At 54.3% G+C, this 18,060-nt stretch overlaps 4 pseudogenes; all 4 read left to right on the top strand.

The window, feature by feature from the left end:
• The first annotated feature begins 2,117 nt into the window (after positions 1-2,117).
• LOC147350769 (5S ribosomal RNA) lies at positions 2,118-2,237 on the top strand (annotated as a pseudogene).
• A 3,448-nt stretch (positions 2,238-5,685) lies between these two features.
• Positions 5,686-5,805, top strand: LOC147350768 (5S ribosomal RNA; annotated as a pseudogene).
• Positions 5,806-9,248: 3,443 nt separating this feature from the next.
• Positions 9,249-9,368, top strand: LOC147350767 (5S ribosomal RNA; annotated as a pseudogene).
• Positions 9,369-12,807: 3,439 nt separating this feature from the next.
• LOC147350766 (5S ribosomal RNA) lies at positions 12,808-12,927 on the top strand (annotated as a pseudogene).
• The last annotated feature ends 5,133 nt before the right edge of the window (positions 12,928-18,060 follow it).

The following is an 18,060-nucleotide window of genomic DNA, read 5'->3' as shown; positions in this document are numbered from 1 at the left end:
GGTCTTGCTTTCAAGGAACTCGTACAGCAGATTTCTACAAGTTAGGGCTTTTCAAATGCTCTAGAAGAATGTGAACGTTCAGTAGGCTCCATTTTCATTTCAAAGAAAGATCGTTTGACTTCCATAGCAAAGGTGGAGACCTTCCAACGTTGAGTCCAATACTTATACCTTGACCATTTCAGGCAAGTCTTGTGGTTCCTTCTGGAGGTGTGTGGCTCTTGCAGAAATGTGAAGATCTTCCATCGTCCTCAGACTTTGGTGTCATTTGCAATCATCCAGAAAGCTTCCAGGTCTAGGTTCCAGACCACCAGCACACACAGTCAGTAGCCAACGGAGTGGATTCCAGGAATACGCATTGTTCACCGGCATTACCGTTGATATTGTTGCTGCACACTCAATGCAGTGGGCAGGGCCTGGATTGTCCACTGGGTCTCATGTGGAATGGAAAGAAGGGCTCCCCCCCTCCCCCCCCCCCCCACACACACACCACCCACCCCCACTGTTGACAGCCTTGTGACGAGAAACGGTCCCCGAAACAAGAATCAGACAAACCAGAGAAGCCCAGATGATAGTCCTTGAGATGAAGGAACTAAGCAGCTGGTTGCGATGGCACCAAGGGGAAAGGTTGCTCTTTGTGTCTGCTCCTCTACTCCTTTCTTCCTGGACGCCTTAGGGTTTTGTCATGGAGATTTGAAATAAAGTGCACAAAAGTCATATGTGTTGAATCAAGATTTTGCATTTAACCATCTCTCAAAAAGGAAGAGAGCTTCGCCTGCACATGTTTCTTTCAAAACCGTCAATTGCTTTTCAATTCTGGGGTTTCTCTCTTGCCTTGTTCAGTTAGCCTTAACAGTAAAAATCAACGAAAACTACATAAAGATTCAAAGATACCAACAAAGGACAGCTTCTGTTTTTGAAATCGTCTTTCCATTTAGTAGAACACGAGCTCTATTCTTTGTATTTTGCCTAGGGAATTAGCAATGTCCTGGTTCAGATGGCAAGGCATCCGCGCGCAGGAGACTGGGGTTTGATCCCTGGGTCGGGAAGATCCCGCCGGAGAAGGAAATGGCAACCCACTCCCAGTATCCTCGCCTGGGAAATGCCACGGACAGAGGAGCCTGATGGGCCGCAGTCCATGGGTTGTATTAAAGTTGGGCTCAACCCAGCAACTACGAACACAAGTATTTCCAAAGACCACACTCAAGTGTGTGTGTGTGTGTGTGTGTGTGTGTGTGTGTGTGTGTATCTCCTCTTGCCGTCTTGGAGTCTGTCTCGGAATCTTCATGTATTTCTGCCTCTGTATCTCCTGACAGCCAGCCGCCGGCCCGTTCGTCTGGCCCCGGCCTCTCCCAGGCGCTCTGGCTCTGGCTGAGGAGCTTGCGCAGGCCAGCTGTCTCCCTTGGCGTGGGTGCGTGCGAGTGTCTGTGTGTCTGTCTGTGTGCCTGCCTGTGGCTCGTCTGCTCTCTCAGGAAGGTCGAGGGCTTGGCGTGGGGGCAAAGGGGGGGCCTCGGTAGTGCGAAGGGGAGGGGCTGAGGCGCTCCGGTCGACCGCGCCTCCCTGGCTTCTGGTGGGTTTGGGCACCGGACAGGTGCCGGGCAAGTTGGGCGCTCAAGTTTCGCTGCGTCTAGGCCCGCAGGAGGTTCAGAGGCCCCTGGGCCCCGGGGGTTGGGAGGCGGCGGGCGCCGAAGACCGACACCTCCGGGGCCGCGCGGGCCTGAGCAGCGAATGGGATCGGGGGGAGGCCCGGCTCAGCGAGCGCGGCCGGGTCTGGAGTGGCCGCGGGTGGGAGGGCGCCGAGACCTCCGCACCCCTCAGCCCAGCCCCCAGGCCCCGCGCGCACGCACGCACGCACGACCTCCCGGTCAATGGGGGGTCCTGGAAGCCCCTCGGGCCCCCGGGCCCGGCCAGGCGCTTGCTGGTCTGGTGTTGGCGGTGTTCGGGGGGTGGGGGTGGGGGGGCGGGCCGGCGTCAGCAGGCTGGAGTCCGGTCGCGGGTCGTGCGGCTCAAGTACAGCATGCCCCGCGACGAGAGGTGCGGCCCGTTGGCCCGACCTGCAGGGCAGAGCGAAAGGGAGGCGAAGCGCAAGGCTCTTAGGGCGCCCCGAGCCAAGCGCCACCGTCTCAGGCCGTATCAGCCTGAAGGCGCCCGATCTCGTCTGATCTCGGAAGCTAAGCAGGGTCGGGCCTGGTTAGTATCTTGGATGGGAGACCACCTGGGAATCCCGGGTGCTCGAGGCTTTTTGCCTACCAGAAGAGGTCCTTTAGCCCCCGCCGCGCGTCCCGATTCTTGGATCCCCCCCGCAGCCCCAGCCCCTCCCGGGCCGCGGGGAGCGGGTGGCCGGGGCCCCGACTCCCGCTGCAGACCTGGGTTGCCTCCGCGCGGCCCGCGAGCCCCTCCGCATTCGCATTCGGCTTCCAGGACACCCGACGACCGGCAGTCCCGTCTCCACCTGGGGCTCCTTTGGCTTGCCTCAGGCGATCCCGGGGCTTGCACCGACTCCAGCCAGAGCCCCGGCCCCCGCCCCACCCCCTGCCTCGAGGCGATCGCGCATGCGCATGTGCGCGCGCACGCACAGATAGATGTGCCCAAACGGGGCATCTATCTTGTTCACTTATACCGTGGGTGGATCTATGCCTGGGAGTCGGACTGCTGGACCATAGGCTACTTCCACTTTTAGTTCCTTCGGGAACCTCCATATTCTTTTCCATACCGGCTCTACCCACGCCCATTCCTACTCACCGTGGAGGAGAGTTCCCTTTGCTCCACATCTTCTCCAGCATCGGTTATTGACAGACATCGCAGTGAGGCCCAGTCGGACTCATGTGAAGTGGTCCCTCCTTGGAGTTTGGAGTTGAGCCTCTCCAATCATTAGTGACGTGGAGCAAGATGACCTTTTGGAAATGCAGATGCAATGCTGTCACCTCCCTGCTCCAACGGCTCTCGTATTTTCCCAGCATATTGAAGATACGACCACTTCCCTTCAGGCTTGCTCCTCACGTTCTTCTCTGATGTCTTTTGCCTGGAATGCCCTCTGCACTCTTTGGCTTCCATCCCATAGGGCATTTTTCGTTTCTTGAATGTCCTAAGTTTCCCTGGTCACATAGCCTTCCAAGATGCTATTTTCCCTGCCTGAAATTCTTCCTGCATCTCAACCCTGGTTTACCTAGGTTCAACCTATGGACCTCAACGAAATGGTGCCTCTGGAAAGCCTTCCCTGACACCCAGGTTTTGTGGTGAGGGAAGAGGCCCCTCTATAGGTTCTCAAAGGATCTGCCTGTGATGTATCATTAGAGTCGTCTCAGTGAAAGCAGGAACTCTGTGTCTTCTTCTCTCCGCCTTCTATTCCCTGAAACTTATTACATGCCTCCTAGCTCATCGTAGGTGCTCAGTATTTACTTAGTGTGTGAAAGACAGAAAAGCTCTTGGAAGCCTCAAGGGGTCACTTGGCTCGGCACTTTTGATCTCTTTGTATATTTGGCGATTCAATTCTTTCCTTTCCTGGGTTGATGGGTACACTATATTCGAGGCACAATCTAAGGCATGAAGACATATCCATACATAGAGGGTCTTGCTTTCAAGGAACTCGTACAGCAGATTTCTACAAGTTAGGGCTTTTCAAATGCTCTAGAAGAATGTGAACGTTCAGTAGGCTCCATTTTCATTTCAAAGAAAGATCGTTTGACTTCCATAGCAAAGGTGGAGACCTTCCAACGTTGAGTCCAATACTTATACCTTGACCATTTCAGGCAAGTCTTGTGGTTCCTTCTGGAGGTGTGTGGCTCTTGCAGAAATGTGAAGATCTTCCATCGTCCTCAGACTTTGGTGTCATTTGCAATCATCCAGAAAGCTTCCAGGTCTAGGTTCCAGACCACCAGCACACACAGTCAGTAGCCAACGGAGTGGATTCCAGGAATACGCATTGTTCACCGGCATTACCGTTGATATTGTTGCTGCACACTCAATGCAGTGGGCAGGGCCTGGATTGTCCACTGGGTCTCATGTGGAATGGAAAGAAGGGCTCCCCCCCTCCCCCCCCCCCACACACACACCACCCACCCCCACTGTTGACAGCCTTGTGACGAGAAACGGTCCCCGAAACAAGAATCAGACAAACCAGAGAAGCCCAGATGATAGTCCTTGAGATGAAGGAACTAAGCAGCTGGTTGCGATGGCACCAAGGGGAAAGGTTGCTCTTTGTGTCTGCCCCTCTACTCCTTTCTTCCTGGACGCCTTAGGGTTTTGTCATGGAGATTTGAAATAAAGTGCACAAAAGTCATATGTGTTGAATCAAGATTTTGCATTTAACCATCTCTCAAAAAGGAAGAGAGCTTCGCCTGCACATGTTTCTTTCAAAACCGTCAATTGCTTTTCAATTCTGGGGTTTCTCTCTTGCCTTGTTCAGTTAGCCTTAACAGTAAAAATCAACGAAAACTACATAAAGATTCAAAGATACCAACAAAGGACAGCTTCTGTTTTTGAAATCGTCTTTCCATTTAGTAGAACACGAGCTCTATTCTTTGTATTTTGCCTAGGGAATTAGCAATGTCCTGGTTCAGATGGCAAGGCATCCGCGCGCAGGAGACTGGGGTTTGATCCCTGGGTCGGGAAGATCCCGCCGGAGAAGGAAATGGCAACCCACTCCCAGTATCCTCGCCTGGGAAATGCCACGGACAGAGGAGCCTGATGGGCCGCAGTCCATGGGTTGTATTAAAGTTGGGCTCAACCCAGCAACTACGAACACAAGTATTTCCAAAGACCACACTCAAGTGTGTGTGTGTGTGTGTGTGTGTGTGTGTGTGTGTGTGTGTGTGTATCTCCTCTTGCCGTCTTGGAGTCTGTCTCGGAATCTTCATGTATTTCTGCCTCTGTATCTCCTGACAGCCAGCCGCCGGCCCGTTCGTCTGGCCCCGGCCTCTCCCAGGCGCTCTGGCTCTGGCTGAGGAGCTTGCGCAGGCCAGCTGTCTCCCTTGGCGTGGGTGCGTGCGAGTGTCTGTGTGTCTGTCTGTGTGCCTGCCTGTGGCTCGTCTGCTCTCTCAGGAAGGTCGAGGGCTTGGCGTGGGGGCAAAGGGGGGGCCTCGGTAGTGCGAAGGGGAGGGGCTGAGGCGCTCCGGTCGACCGCGCCTCCCTGGCTTCTGGTGGGTTTGGGCACCGGACAGGTGCCGGGCAAGTTGGGCGCTCAAGTTTCGCTGCGTCTAGGCCCGCAGGAGGTTCAGAGGCCCCTGGGCCCCGGGGGTTGGGAGGCGGCGGGCGCCGAAGACCGACACCTCCGGGGCCGCGCGGGCCTGAGCAGCGAATGGGATCGGGGGGAGGCCCGGCTCAGCGAGCGCGGCCGGGTCTGGAGTGGCCGCGGGTGGGAGGGCGCCGAGACCTCCGCACCCCTCAGCCCAGCCCCCAGGCCCCGCGCGCACGCACGCACGCACGACCTCCCGGTCAATGGGGGGTCCTGGAAGCCCCTCGGGCCCCCGGGCCCGGCCAGGCGCTTGCTGGTCTGGTGTTGGCGGTGTTCGGGGGGTGGGGGGGGGGGGGCGGGCCGGCGTCAGCAGGCTGGAGTCCGGTCGCGGGTCGTGCGGCTCAAGTACAGCATGCCCCGCGACGAGAGGTGCGGCCCGTTGGCCCGACCTGCAGGGCAGAGCGAAAGGGAGGCGAAGCGCAAGGCTCTTAGGGCGCCCCGAGCCAAGCGCCACCGTCTCAGGCCGTATCAGCCTGAAGGCGCCCGATCTCGTCTGATCTCGGAAGCTAAGCAGGGTCGGGCCTGGTTAGTATCTTGGATGGGAGACCACCTGGGAATCCCGGGTGCTCGAGGCTTTTTGCCTACCAGAAGAGGTCCTTTAGCCCCCGCCGCGCGTCCCGATTCTTGGATCCCCCCCGCAGCCCCAGCCCCTCCCGGGCCGCGGGGAGCGGGTGGCCGGGGCCCCGACTCCCGCTGCAGACCTGGGTTGCCTCCGCGCGGCCCGCGAGCCCCTCCGCATTCGCATTCGGCTTCCAGGACACCCGACGACCGGCAGTCCCGTCTCCACCTGGGGCTCCTTTGGCTTGCCTCAGGCGATCCCGGGGCTTGCACCGACTCCAGCCAGAGCCCCGGCCCCCGCCCCACCCCCTGCCTCGAGGCGATCGCGCATGCGCATGTGCGCGCGCACGCACAGATAGATGTGCCCAAACGGGGCATCTATCTTGTTCACTTATACCGTGGGTGGATCTATGCCTGGGAGTCGGACTGCTGGACCATAGGCTACTTCCACTTTTAGTTCCTTCGGGAACCTCCATATTCTTTTCCATACCGGCTCTACCCACGCCCATTCCTACTCACCGTGGAGGAGAGTTCCCTTTGCTCCACATCTTCTCCAGCATCGGTTATTGACAGACATCGCAGTGAGGCCCAGTCGGACTCATGTGAAGTGGTCCCTCCTTGGAGTTTGGAGTTGAGCCTCTCCAATCATTAGTGACGTGGAGCAAGATGACCTTTTGGAAATGCAGATGCAATGCTGTCACCTCCCTGCTCCAACGGCTCTCGTATTTTCCCAGCATATTGAAGATACGACCACTTCCCTTCAGGCTTGCTCCTCACGTTCTTCTCTGATGTCTTTTGCCTGGAATGCCCTCTGCACTCTTTGGCTTCCATCCCATAGGGCATTTTTCGTTTCTTGAATGTCCTAAGTTTCCCTGGTCACATAGCCTTCCAAGATGCTATTTTCCCTGCCTGAAATTCTTCCTGCATCTCAACCCTGGTTTACCTAGGTTCAACCTATGGACCTCAACGAAATGGTGCCTCTGGAAAGCCTTCCCTGACACCCAGGTTTTGTGGTGAGGGAAGAGGCCCCTCTATAGGTTCTCAAAGGATCTGCCTGTGATGTATCATTAGAGTCGTCTCAGTGAAAGCAGGAACTCTGTGTCTTCTTCTCTCCGCCTTCTATTCCCTGAAACTTATTACATGCCTCCTAGCTCATCGTAGGTGCTCAGTATTTACTTAGTGTGTGAAAGACAGAAAAGCTCTTGGAAGCCTCAAGGGGTCACTTGGCTCGGCACTTTTGATCTCTTTGTATATTTGGCGATTCAATTCTTTCCTTTCCTGGGTTGATGGGTACACTATATTCGAGGCACAATCTAAGGCATGAAGACATATCCATACATAGAGGGTCTTGCTTTCAAGGAACTCGTACAGCAGATTTCTACAAGTTAGGGCTTTTCAAATGCTCTAGAAGAATGTGAACGTTCAGTAGGCTCCATTTTCATTTCAAAGAAAGATCGTTTGACTTCCATAGCAAAGGTGGAGACCTTCCAACGTTGAGTCCAATACTTATACCTTGACCATTTCAGGCAAGTCTTGTGGTTCCTTCTGGAGGTGTGTGGCTCTTGCAGAAATGTGAAGATCTTCCATCGTCCTCAGACTTTGGTGTCATTTGCAATCATCCAGAAAGCTTCCAGGTCTAGGTTCCAGACCACCAGCACACACAGTCAGTAGCCAACGGAGTGGATTCCAGGAATACGCATTGTTCACCGGCATTACCGTTGATATTGTTGCTGCACACTCAATGCAGTGGGCAGGGCCTGGATTGTCCACTGGGTCTCATGTGGAATGGAAAGAAGGGCTCCCCCCCTCCCCCCCCCCCACACACACACCACCCACCCCCACTGTTGACAGCCTTGTGACGAGAAACGGTCCCCGAAACAAGAATCAGACAAACCAGAGAAGCCCAGATGATAGTCCTTGAGATGAAGGAACTAAGCAGCTGGTTGCGATGGCACCAAGGGGAAAGGTTGCTCTTTGTGTCTGCTCCTCTACTCCTTTCTTCCTGGACGCCTTAGGGTTTTGTCATGGAGATTTGAAATAAAGTGCACAAAAGTCATATGTGTTGAATCAAGATTTTGCATTTAACCATCTCTCAAAAAGGAAGAGAGCTTCGCCTGCACATGTTTCTTTCAAAACCGTCAATTGCTTTTCAATTCTGGGGTTTCTCTCTTGCCTTGTTCAGTTAGCCTTAACAGTAAAAATCAACGAAAACTACATAAAGATTCAAAGATACCAACAAAGGACAGCTTCTGTTTTTGAAATCGTCTTTCCATTTAGTAGAACACGAGCTCTATTCTTTGTATTTTGCCTAGGGAATTAGCAATGTCCTGGTTCAGATGGCAAGGCATCCGCGCGCAGGAGACTGGGGTTTGATCCCTGGGTCGGGAAGATCCCGCCGGAGAAGGAAATGGCAACCCACTCCCAGTATCCTCGCCTGGGAAATGCCACGGACAGAGGAGCCTGATGGGCCGCAGTCCATGGGTTGTATTAAAGTTGGGCTCAACCCAGCAACTACGAACACAAGTATTTCCAAAGACCACACTCAAGTGTGTGTGTGTGTGTGTGTGTGTGTGTGTGTGTGTGTGTATCTCCTCTTGCCGTCTTGGAGTCTGTCTCGGAATCTTCATGTATTTCTGCCTCTGTATCTCCTGACAGCCAGCCGCCGGCCCGTTCGTCTGGCCCCGGCCTCTCCCAGGCGCTCTGGCTCTGGCTGAGGAGCTTGCGCAGGCCAGCTGTCTCCCTTGGCGTGGGTGCGTGCGAGTGTCTGTGTGTCTGTCTGTGTGCCTGCCTGTGGCTCGTCTGCTCTCTCAGGAAGGTCGAGGGCTTGGCGTGGGGGCAAAGGGGGGGCCTCGGTAGTGCGAAGGGGAGGGGCTGAGGCGCTCCGGTCGACCGCGCCTCCCTGGCTTCTGGTGGGTTTGGGCACCGGACAGGTGCCGGGCAAGTTGGGCGCTCAAGTTTCGCTGCGTCTAGGCCCGCAGGAGGTTCAGAGGCCCCTGGGCCCCGGGGGTTGGGAGGCGGCGGGCGCCGAAGACCGACACCTCCGGGGCCGCGCGGGCCTGAGCAGCGAATGGGATCGGGGGGAGGCCCGGCTCAGCGAGCGCGGCCGGGTCTGGAGTGGCCGCGGGTGGGAGGGCGCCGAGACCTCCGCACCCCTCAGCCCAGCCCCCAGGCCCCGCGCGCACGCACGCACGCACGACCTCCCGGTCAATGGGGGGTCCTGGAAGCCCCTCGGGCCCCCGGGCCCGGCCAGGCGCTTGCTGGTCTGGTGTTGGCGGTGTTCGGGGGGTGGGGGGGGGGGGGGCGGGCCGGCGTCAGCAGGCTGGAGTCCGGTCGCGGGTCGTGCGGCTCAAGTACAGCATGCCCCGCGACGAGAGGTGCGGCCCGTTGGCCCGACCTGCAGGGCAGAGCGAAAGGGAGGCGAAGCGCAAGGCTCTTAGGGCGCCCCGAGCCAAGCGCCACCGTCTCAGGCCGTATCAGCCTGAAGGCGCCCGATCTCGTCTGATCTCGGAAGCTAAGCAGGGTCGGGCCTGGTTAGTATCTTGGATGGGAGACCACCTGGGAATCCCGGGTGCTCGAGGCTTTTTGCCTACCAGAAGAGGTCCTTTAGCCCCCGCCGCGCGTCCCGATTCTTGGATCCCCCCCGCAGCCCCAGCCCCTCCCGGGCCGCGGGGAGCGGGTGGCCGGGGCCCCGACTCCCGCTGCAGACCTGGGTTGCCTCCGCGCGGCCCGCGAGCCCCTCCGCATTCGCATTCGGCTTCCAGGACACCCGACGACCGGCAGTCCCGTCTCCACCTGGGGCTCCTTTGGCTTGCCTCAGGCGATCCCGGGGCTTGCACCGACTCCAGCCAGAGCCCCGGCCCCCGCCCCACCCCCTGCCTCGAGGCGATCGCGCATGCGCATGTGCGCGCGCACGCACAGATAGATGTGCCCAAACGGGGCATCTATCTTGTTCACTTATACCGTGGGTGGATCTATGCCTGGGAGTCGGACTGCTGGACCATAGGCTACTTCCACTTTTAGTTCCTTCGGGAACCTCCATATTCTTTTCCATACCGGCTCTACCCACGCCCATTCCTACTCACCGTGGAGGAGAGTTCCCTTTGCTCCACATCTTCTCCAGCATCGGTTATTGACAGACATCGCAGTGAGGCCCAGTCGGACTCATGTGAAGTGGTCCCTCCTTGGAGTTTGGAGTTGAGCCTCTCCAATCATTAGTGACGTGGAGCAAGATGACCTTTTGGAAATGCAGATGCAATGCTGTCACCTCCCTGCTCCAACGGCTCTCGTATTTTCCCAGCATATTGAAGATACGACCACTTCCCTTCAGGCTTGCTCCTCACGTTCTTCTCTGATGTCTTTTGCCTGGAATGCCCTCTGCACTCTTTGGCTTCCATCCCATAGGGCATTTTTCGTTTCTTGAATGTCCTAAGTTTCCCTGGTCACATAGCCTTCCAAGATGCTATTTTCCCTGCCTGAAATTCTTCCTGCATCTCAACCCTGGTTTACCTAGGTTCAACCTATGGACCTCAACGAAATGGTGCCTCTGGAAAGCCTTCCCTGACACCCAGGTTTTGTGGTGAGGGAAGAGGCCCCTCTATAGGTTCTCAAAGGATCTGCCTGTGATGTATCATTAGAGTCGTCTCAGTGAAAGCAGGAACTCTGTGTCTTCTCTCCGCCTTCTATTCCCTGAAACTTATTACATGCCTCCTAGCTCATCGTAGGTGCTCAGTATTTACTTAGTGTGTGAAAGACAGAAAAGCTCTTGGAAGCCTCAAGGGGTCACTTGGCTCGGCACTTTTGATCTCTTTGTATATTTGGCGATTCAATTCTTTCCTTTCCTGGGTTGATGGGTACACTATATTCGAGGCACAATCTAAGGCATGAAGACATATCCATACATAGAGGGTCTTGCTTTCAAGGAACTCGTACAGCAGATTTCTACAAGTTAGGGCTTTTCAAATGCTCTAGAAGAATGTGAACGTTCAGTAGGCTCCATTTTCATTTCAAAGAAAGATCGTTTGACTTCCATAGCAAAGGTGGAGACCTTCCAACGTTGAGTCCAATACTTATACCTTGACCATTTCAGGCAAGTCTTGTGGTTCCTTCTGGAGGTGTGTGGCTCTTGCAGAAATGTGAAGATCTTCCATCGTCCTCAGACTTTGGTGTCATTTGCAATCATCCAGAAAGCTTCCAGGTCTAGGTTCCAGACCACCAGCACACACAGTCAGTAGCCAACGGAGTGGATTCCAGGAATACGCATTGTTCACCGGCATTACCGTTGATATTGTTGCTGCACACTCAATGCAGTGGGCAGGGCCTGGATTGTCCACTGGGTCTCATGTGGAATGGAAAGAAGGGCTCCCCCCCTCCCCCCCCCCCACACACACACCACCCACCCCCACTGTTGACAGCCTTGTGACGAGAAACGGTCCCCGAAACAAGAATCAGACAAACCAGAGAAGCCCAGATGATAGTCCTTGAGATGAAGGAACTAAGCAGCTGGTTGCGATGGCACCAAGGGGAAAGGTTGCTCTTTGTGTCTGCTCCTCTACTCCTTTCTTCCTGGACGCCTTAGGGTTTTGTCATGGAGATTTGAAATAAAGTGCACAAAAGTCATATGTGTTGAATCAAGATTTTGCATTTAACCATCTCTCAAAAAGGAAGAGAGCTTCGCCTGCACATGTTTCTTTCAAAACCGTCAATTGCTTTTCAATTCTGGGGTTTCTCTCTTGCCTTGTTCAGTTAGCCTTAACAGTAAAAATCAACGAAAACTACATAAAGATTCAAAGATACCAACAAAGGACAGCTTCTGTTTTTGAAATCGTCTTTCCATTTAGTAGAACACGAGCTCTATTCTTTGTATTTTGCCTAGGGAATTAGCAATGTCCTGGTTCAGATGGCAAGGCATCCGCGCGCAGGAGACTGGGGTTTGATCCCTGGGTCGGGAAGATCCCGCCGGAGAAGGAAATGGCAACCCACTCCCAGTATCCTCGCCTGGGAAATGCCACGGACAGAGGAGCCTGATGGGCCGCAGTCCATGGGTTGTATTAAAGTTGGGCTCAACCCAGCAACTACGAACACAAGTATTTCCAAAGACCACACTCAAGTGTGTGTGTATGTGTGTGTGTGTGTGTGTGTGTGTGTGTATCTCCTCTTGCCGTCTTGGAGTCTGTCTCGGAATCTTCATGTATTTCTGCCTCTGTATCTCCTGACAGCCAGCCGCCGGCCCGTTCGTCTGGCCCCGGCCTCTCCCAGGCGCTCTGGCTCTGGCTGAGGAGCTTGCGCAGGCCAGCTGTCTCCCTTGGCGTGGGTGCGTGCGAGTGTCTGTGTGTCTGTCTGTGTGCCTGCCTGTGGCTCGTCTGCTCTCTCAGGAAGGTCGAGGGCTTGGCGTGGGGGCAAAGGGGGGGCCTCGGTAGTGCGAAGGGGAGGGGCTGAGGCGCTCCGGTCGACCGCGCCTCCCTGGCTTCTGGTGGGTTTGGGCACCGGACAGGTGCCGGGCAAGTTGGGCGCTCAAGTTTCGCTGCGTCTAGGCCCGCAGGAGGTTCAGAGGCCCCTGGGCCCCGGGGGTTGGGAGGCGGCGGGCGCCGAAGACCGACACCTCCGGGGCCGCGCGGGCCTGAGCAGCGAATGGGATCGGGGGGAGGCCCGGCTCAGCGAGCGCGGCCGGGTCTGGAGTGGCCGCGGGTGGGAGGGCGCCGAGACCTCCGCACCCCTCAGCCCAGCCCCCAGGCCCCGCGCGCACGCACGCACGCACGACCTCCCGGTCAATGGGGGGTCCTGGAAGCCCCTCGGGCCCCCGGGCCCGGCCAGGCGCTTGCTGGTCTGGTGTTGGCGGTGTTCGGGGGGTGGGGGTGGGGGGGCGGGCCGGCGTCAGCAGGCTGGAGTCCGGTCGCGGGTCGTGCGGCTCAAGTACAGCATGCCCCGCGACGAGAGGTGCGGCCCGTTGGCCCGACCTGCAGGGCAGAGCGAAAGGGAGGCGAAGCGCAAGGCTCTTAGGGCGCCCCGAGCCAAGCGCCACCGTCTCAGGCCGTATCAGCCTGAAGGCGCCCGATCTCGTCTGATCTCGGAAGCTAAGCAGGGTCGGGCCTGGTTAGTATCTTGGATGGGAGACCACCTGGGAATCCCGGGTGCTCGAGGCTTTTTGCCTACCAGAAGAGGTCCTTTAGCCCCCGCCGCGCGTCCCGATTCTTGGATCCCCCCCGCAGCCCCAGCCCCTCCCGGGCCGCGGGGAGCGGGTGGCCGGGGCCCCGACTCCCGCTGCAGACCTGGGTTGCCTCCGCGCGGCCCGCGAGCCCCTCCGCATTCGCATTCGGCTTCCAGGACACCCGACGACCGGCAGTCCCGTCTCCACCTGGGGCTCCTTTGGCTTGCCTCAGGCAATCCCGGGGCTTGCACCGACTCCAGCCAGAGCCCCGGCCCCCGCCCCACCCCCTGCCTCGAGGCGATCGCGCATGCGCATGTGCGCGCGCACGCACAGATAGATGTGCCCAAACGGGGCATCTATCTTGTTCACTTATACCGTGGGTGGATCTATGCCTGGGAGTCGGACTGCTGGACCATAGGCTACTTCCACTTTTAGTTCCTTCGGGAACCTCCATATTCTTTTCCATACCGGCTCTACCCACGCCCATTCCTACTCACCGTGGAGGAGAGTTCCCTTTGCTCCACATCTTCTCCAGCATCGGTTATTGACAGACATCGCAGTGAGGCCCAGTCGGACTCATGTGAAGTGGTCCCTCCTTGGAGTTTGGAGTTGAGCCTCTCCAATCATTAGTGACGTGGAGCAAGATGACCTTTTGGAAATGCAGATGCAATGCTGTCACCTCCCTGCTCCAACGGCTCTCGTATTTTCCCAGCATATTGAAGATACGACCACTTCCCTTCAGGCTTGCTCCTCACGTTCTTCTCTGATGTCTTTTGCCTGGAATGCCCTCTGCACTCTTTGGCTTCCATCCCATAGGGCATTTTTCGTTTCTTGAATGTCCTAAGTTTCCCTGGTCACATAGCCTTCCAAGATGCTATTTTCCCTGCCTGAAATTCTTCCTGCATCTCAACCCTGGTTTACCTAGGTTCAACCTATGGACCTCAACGAAATGGTGCCTCTGGAAAGCCTTCCCTGACACCCAGGTTTTGTGGTGAGGGAAGAGGCCCCTCTATAGGTTCTCAAAGGATCTGCCTGTGATGTATCATTAGAGTCGTCTCAGTGAAAGCAGGAACTCTGTGTCTTCTTCTCTCCGCCTTCTATTCCCTGAAACTTATTACATGCCTCCTAGCTCATCGTAGGTGCTCAGTATTTACTTAGTGTGTGAAAGACAGAAAAGCTCTTGGAAGCCTCAAGGGGTCACTTGGCTCGGCACTTTTGATCTCTTTGTATATTTGGCGATTCAATTCTTTCCTTTCCTGGGTTGATGGGTACACTATATTCGAGGCACAATCTAAGGCATGAAGACATATCCATACATAGAGGGTCTTGCTTTCAAGGAACTCGTACAGCAGATTTCTACAAGTTAGGGCTTTTCAAATGCTCTAGAAGAATGTGAACGTTCAGTAGGCTCCATTTTCATTTCAAAGAAAGATCGTTTGACTTCCATAGCAAAGGTGGAGACCTTCCAACGTTGAGTCCAATACTTATACCTTGACCATTTCAGGCAAGTCTTGTGGTTCCTTCTGGAGGTGTGTGGCTCTTGCAGAAATGTGAAGATCTTCCATCGTCCTCAGACTTTGGTGTCATTTGCAATCATCCAGAAAGCTTCCAGGTCTAGGTTCCAGACCACCAGCACACACAGTCAGTAGCCAACGGAGTGGATTCCAGGAATACGCATTGTTCACCGGCATTACCGTTGATATTGTTGCTGCACACTCAATGCAGTGGGCAGGGCCTGGATTGTCCACTGGGTCTCATGTGGAATGGAAAGAAGGGCTCCCCCCACACACACACCTCACCCCCACTTTTGACAGCCTTGTGACGAGAAACGGTCCCCGAAACAAGAATCAGACAAACCAGAGAAGCCCAGATGATAGTCCTTGAGATGAAGGAACTAAGCAGCTTGTTGAGATGGCACCAAGGGGAAAGGTTGCTCTTTTTGTCTGCCCCTCTACTCCTTTCTTCCTGGACACCTTAGGGCTTCGTCATGGAGATTTGAAAGAAAGTGCACAAAAGTCATATGTGTTCAATCAAGATTTTGCATTTAACCATCTCTCAAAACGGAAGAGAGCTTCACCTGCACATGTTTCTTTCAAAAACGTCCATTGCTTTTCAATTCTGGGGTTTCTCTCTTGCCTTGTTCAGTTAACCTTAACAGTAAAAATCAACGAAAACTACATAAAGATTCAAAGATACCAACAAAGGACAGCTTCTGTTTTTGAAATCATCTTTCCATTTAGTAGAACACGAGCTCTATTCTTTGTATTTTGCCTAGGGAATTAGCAATGTCCTGGTTCAGATGGCAAGGCATCCGTGCGCAGGAGACTGGGGTTTGATCCCTGGGTCGGGAAGATCCCGCCGGAGAAGGAAATGGCAACCCACTCCCAGTATCCTCGCCTGGGAAATGCCACGGACAGAGGAGGCTGATGGGCCGCAGTCCATGGGTTGTATTAAAGTTGGGCTCAACCCAGCAACTACGAACACAAGTATTTCCAAAGACCACACTCAAGTGTGTGTGTGTGTGTGTGTGTGTGTGTGTGTGTGTGTATCTCCTCTTGCCGTCTTGGAGTCTGTCTCGGAATCTTCATGTATTTCTGCCTCTGTATGTTCTGACAGCCAGCCGCCGGCCGGTTCGTCTGCCCCCGGCCTCTCCCAGGTGCTCTGGCTCTGGCTGAGGAGCTTGCGCAGGCCAGCTGTCTCCCTTGGCATAGGTGTGTGCGAGTGTCTGTGTGTCTGTCTGTGTGCCTGCCTGTGGCTTGTCTGCTCTCTCAGGAAGGTGGAGGGGTTGGCGTGGGGTCAAAGGGGGGCGTCGGTAGTTTGAAGGGGCGTGGCTGAGGCGCTCCGTCGACCGTGTCTCCCTGGCTTCTCGTGGGTTTGGGCACCGGAGAGGTGCTGGGGAATTTGGGTGCTCAAGTTTCCCTGCGCCTAGGCCCGCAGGAGGTTCAGAGGCCCCTGGGCCACAGGGGTTTGGAGGCGGCGGGCCCCGAAGACCAATACCTCCGGGGCTGCGCTGGCCTGGGCAGCGAATGGGATCGGGGGGGCTGGATGGCCCCGCTCAGCGATCGCGGCCGGGTCTGGAGCGGCCGGGGGTGGGAGGGCACCGATACCTCCGCACCCCTCATCTCAGCCCCCAGGCCCCGCGCGCACGCGTATCCTGCCAGTTACTTCCTGGCACCAAACTGATTTTTCCTCAACATTGTTCAGTGCCTGTCATGGAGGGAAAGAGGGAGAGTTACTGAAAAAATATTCAAAGTCTCTTATAGGAAAATATTTTGAAATATTATATTTTAGAAGTATAGACTAGTAAATTTTTTTTAAAGTATTCATCCTATTATGTACAGGCTGTAAAATGCTATCAAGGGGCACTTTTGGATAAATACTTTAAAATATACGAGTCATTTTGGCCTGTGTGAAACAGACTAAATAGCCTAAGCCATGAGTTCCGTTTTAGTCTTAACTCAGATCAACTCGTGGTGGTGGTGGTGGTGGTGGTGGTCATTCGTTAAGTCGTGTCCGACTCTTTGTGACCCATGAACTGCAGCACGCCAGGCTTCCCTGTCCTTCACTATCAAAGAGCCCTGTCTTTTTCACTATCAAAGAGCCCTGTCTTTTTCGGCTACTGTTGTAAATCCCGTAGACTAGCTGATAAACAACAGAAAGTTGTTTCTTGTAGTCCTGGAGGCTGGGGAGTCCCAAGATCATCAGCAGGTGCCACGTCTGGTGAGTCATGTTTCCTGGCTCCTAGACTGCCTGCTGCTTCTCCCTGTCCTCGCAGCACGGGAGCCCATTCCTTCCTGGCCTGACCCCTCCCAGAGTGCCTGCCTCCTAGGATCATCACCACGTGCGGGGTGAAGTTTGAGGGCCCATAAACTGTCAGCCCATTGCAGTCCCTAAGTATACTCTGCATTATTTCAGTCTTTTGAAATAATTCGAGCTTTCCTAATAGCCCAATACATGTTCTTTTTGTTATATGTTCGTTGGGCTCTTGAAAATAATATGTATCAGTGGGAATGCAGTGTTCCGTGTGTATCAGTTACATCAGGTATGTCACTCATGTAATTCAGCTTCCAGTAGCCACGTTGAGTAAAAGCAGAAGTAGGTGAAATTACCTGTAATATATTTTATTTTAACACACCCCAAATATTATCATTTCAGTGTGTAATCAACATGATAAAACCTAATGCAATAGTTCACGTTCTTTTTTTCATGCTAAGTCTTTAAAATCCAGCATGTGTTTCAGGCTTGCAGCGCATCTCATTGTAGAGCCAGCCACATTTCAGGTACTTCATGGTTGCAGGTGACTACGTACCAGGGAGCCCAGTTCCAGGAGAGATGTGTCTTTAACGTCTCCCACTGGGATTATGAACTCGGCTGTTACTCCTTTTCTATTTCTGTCAGTTTTTATGTATTGATATTTTGAGGTTATGTTATTAGGTACATTCAAGTTTAGAATCCTCATCTTCTTGCTAGACTGAACTTGTATTAGTATGAGATGTTCTTTTTTATTGCTAGTAATGCTTCTTTCTTTAGACACTATTTGACAGTGATGTTGCCACGTCAGTTTTCTGTCCGTGTTAGCTTGGGTATCTTTTACTTTCACCTGTCTAAAAGACCTTCCATCTTAACATGTACCTCTGAATAGTGTATAGTTTTCACTGGAATCAGTTTGAGTATTGGCTCTGTTTATAATGTTGATATTTCAGTGTGTAGACACCATGTTGCTGTGTGATTTCTGTTTGTCCCACCTAGTCTGTGTTCTTTGCTCTTGCCTTCTTTTAGAAGTATGAAGTGTTTCTCTAGTTCTGTGCTCCTCTGTCAGGTTGTTGGGTGTACATTTGCAGACACAGCGTGTGTTTTACATTCAAGTCTAACTTAGTACTCTTACTGCCTCCCTGACACGACTGTTTCCTCCTTGTCACTGTCACACTTTAAACGGTTAGATATATTTTTGGCATTAACATCATTGTTTTGTAGAGTTAGTATTTACCCTCACAGTTACCTCATTGTTGGTCTTTACTTGTTTTTTATATTTCCATCAGAGACTACTTTTCTTTTTCCCAAAGCACTGCCTTAATATTTTTTTTTAGTTCATGTGTGTGGGTGATGAGTTGTCTCATTTCCATTTGCC

The sequence above is a fragment of the Bos grunniens genome, chromosome 20, assembly GCF_055505025.1.
Source record: "Bos grunniens cultivar Pamir isolate PY7600 chromosome 20, Bosgru_T2T1.0, whole genome shotgun sequence".
Taxonomy (NCBI): domain Eukaryota; kingdom Metazoa; phylum Chordata; class Mammalia; order Artiodactyla; family Bovidae; genus Bos; species Bos grunniens.
The sequence above is the reverse complement of the archived record's forward strand: the minus strand, read 5'-3'. Positions and strand labels throughout refer to the sequence as shown.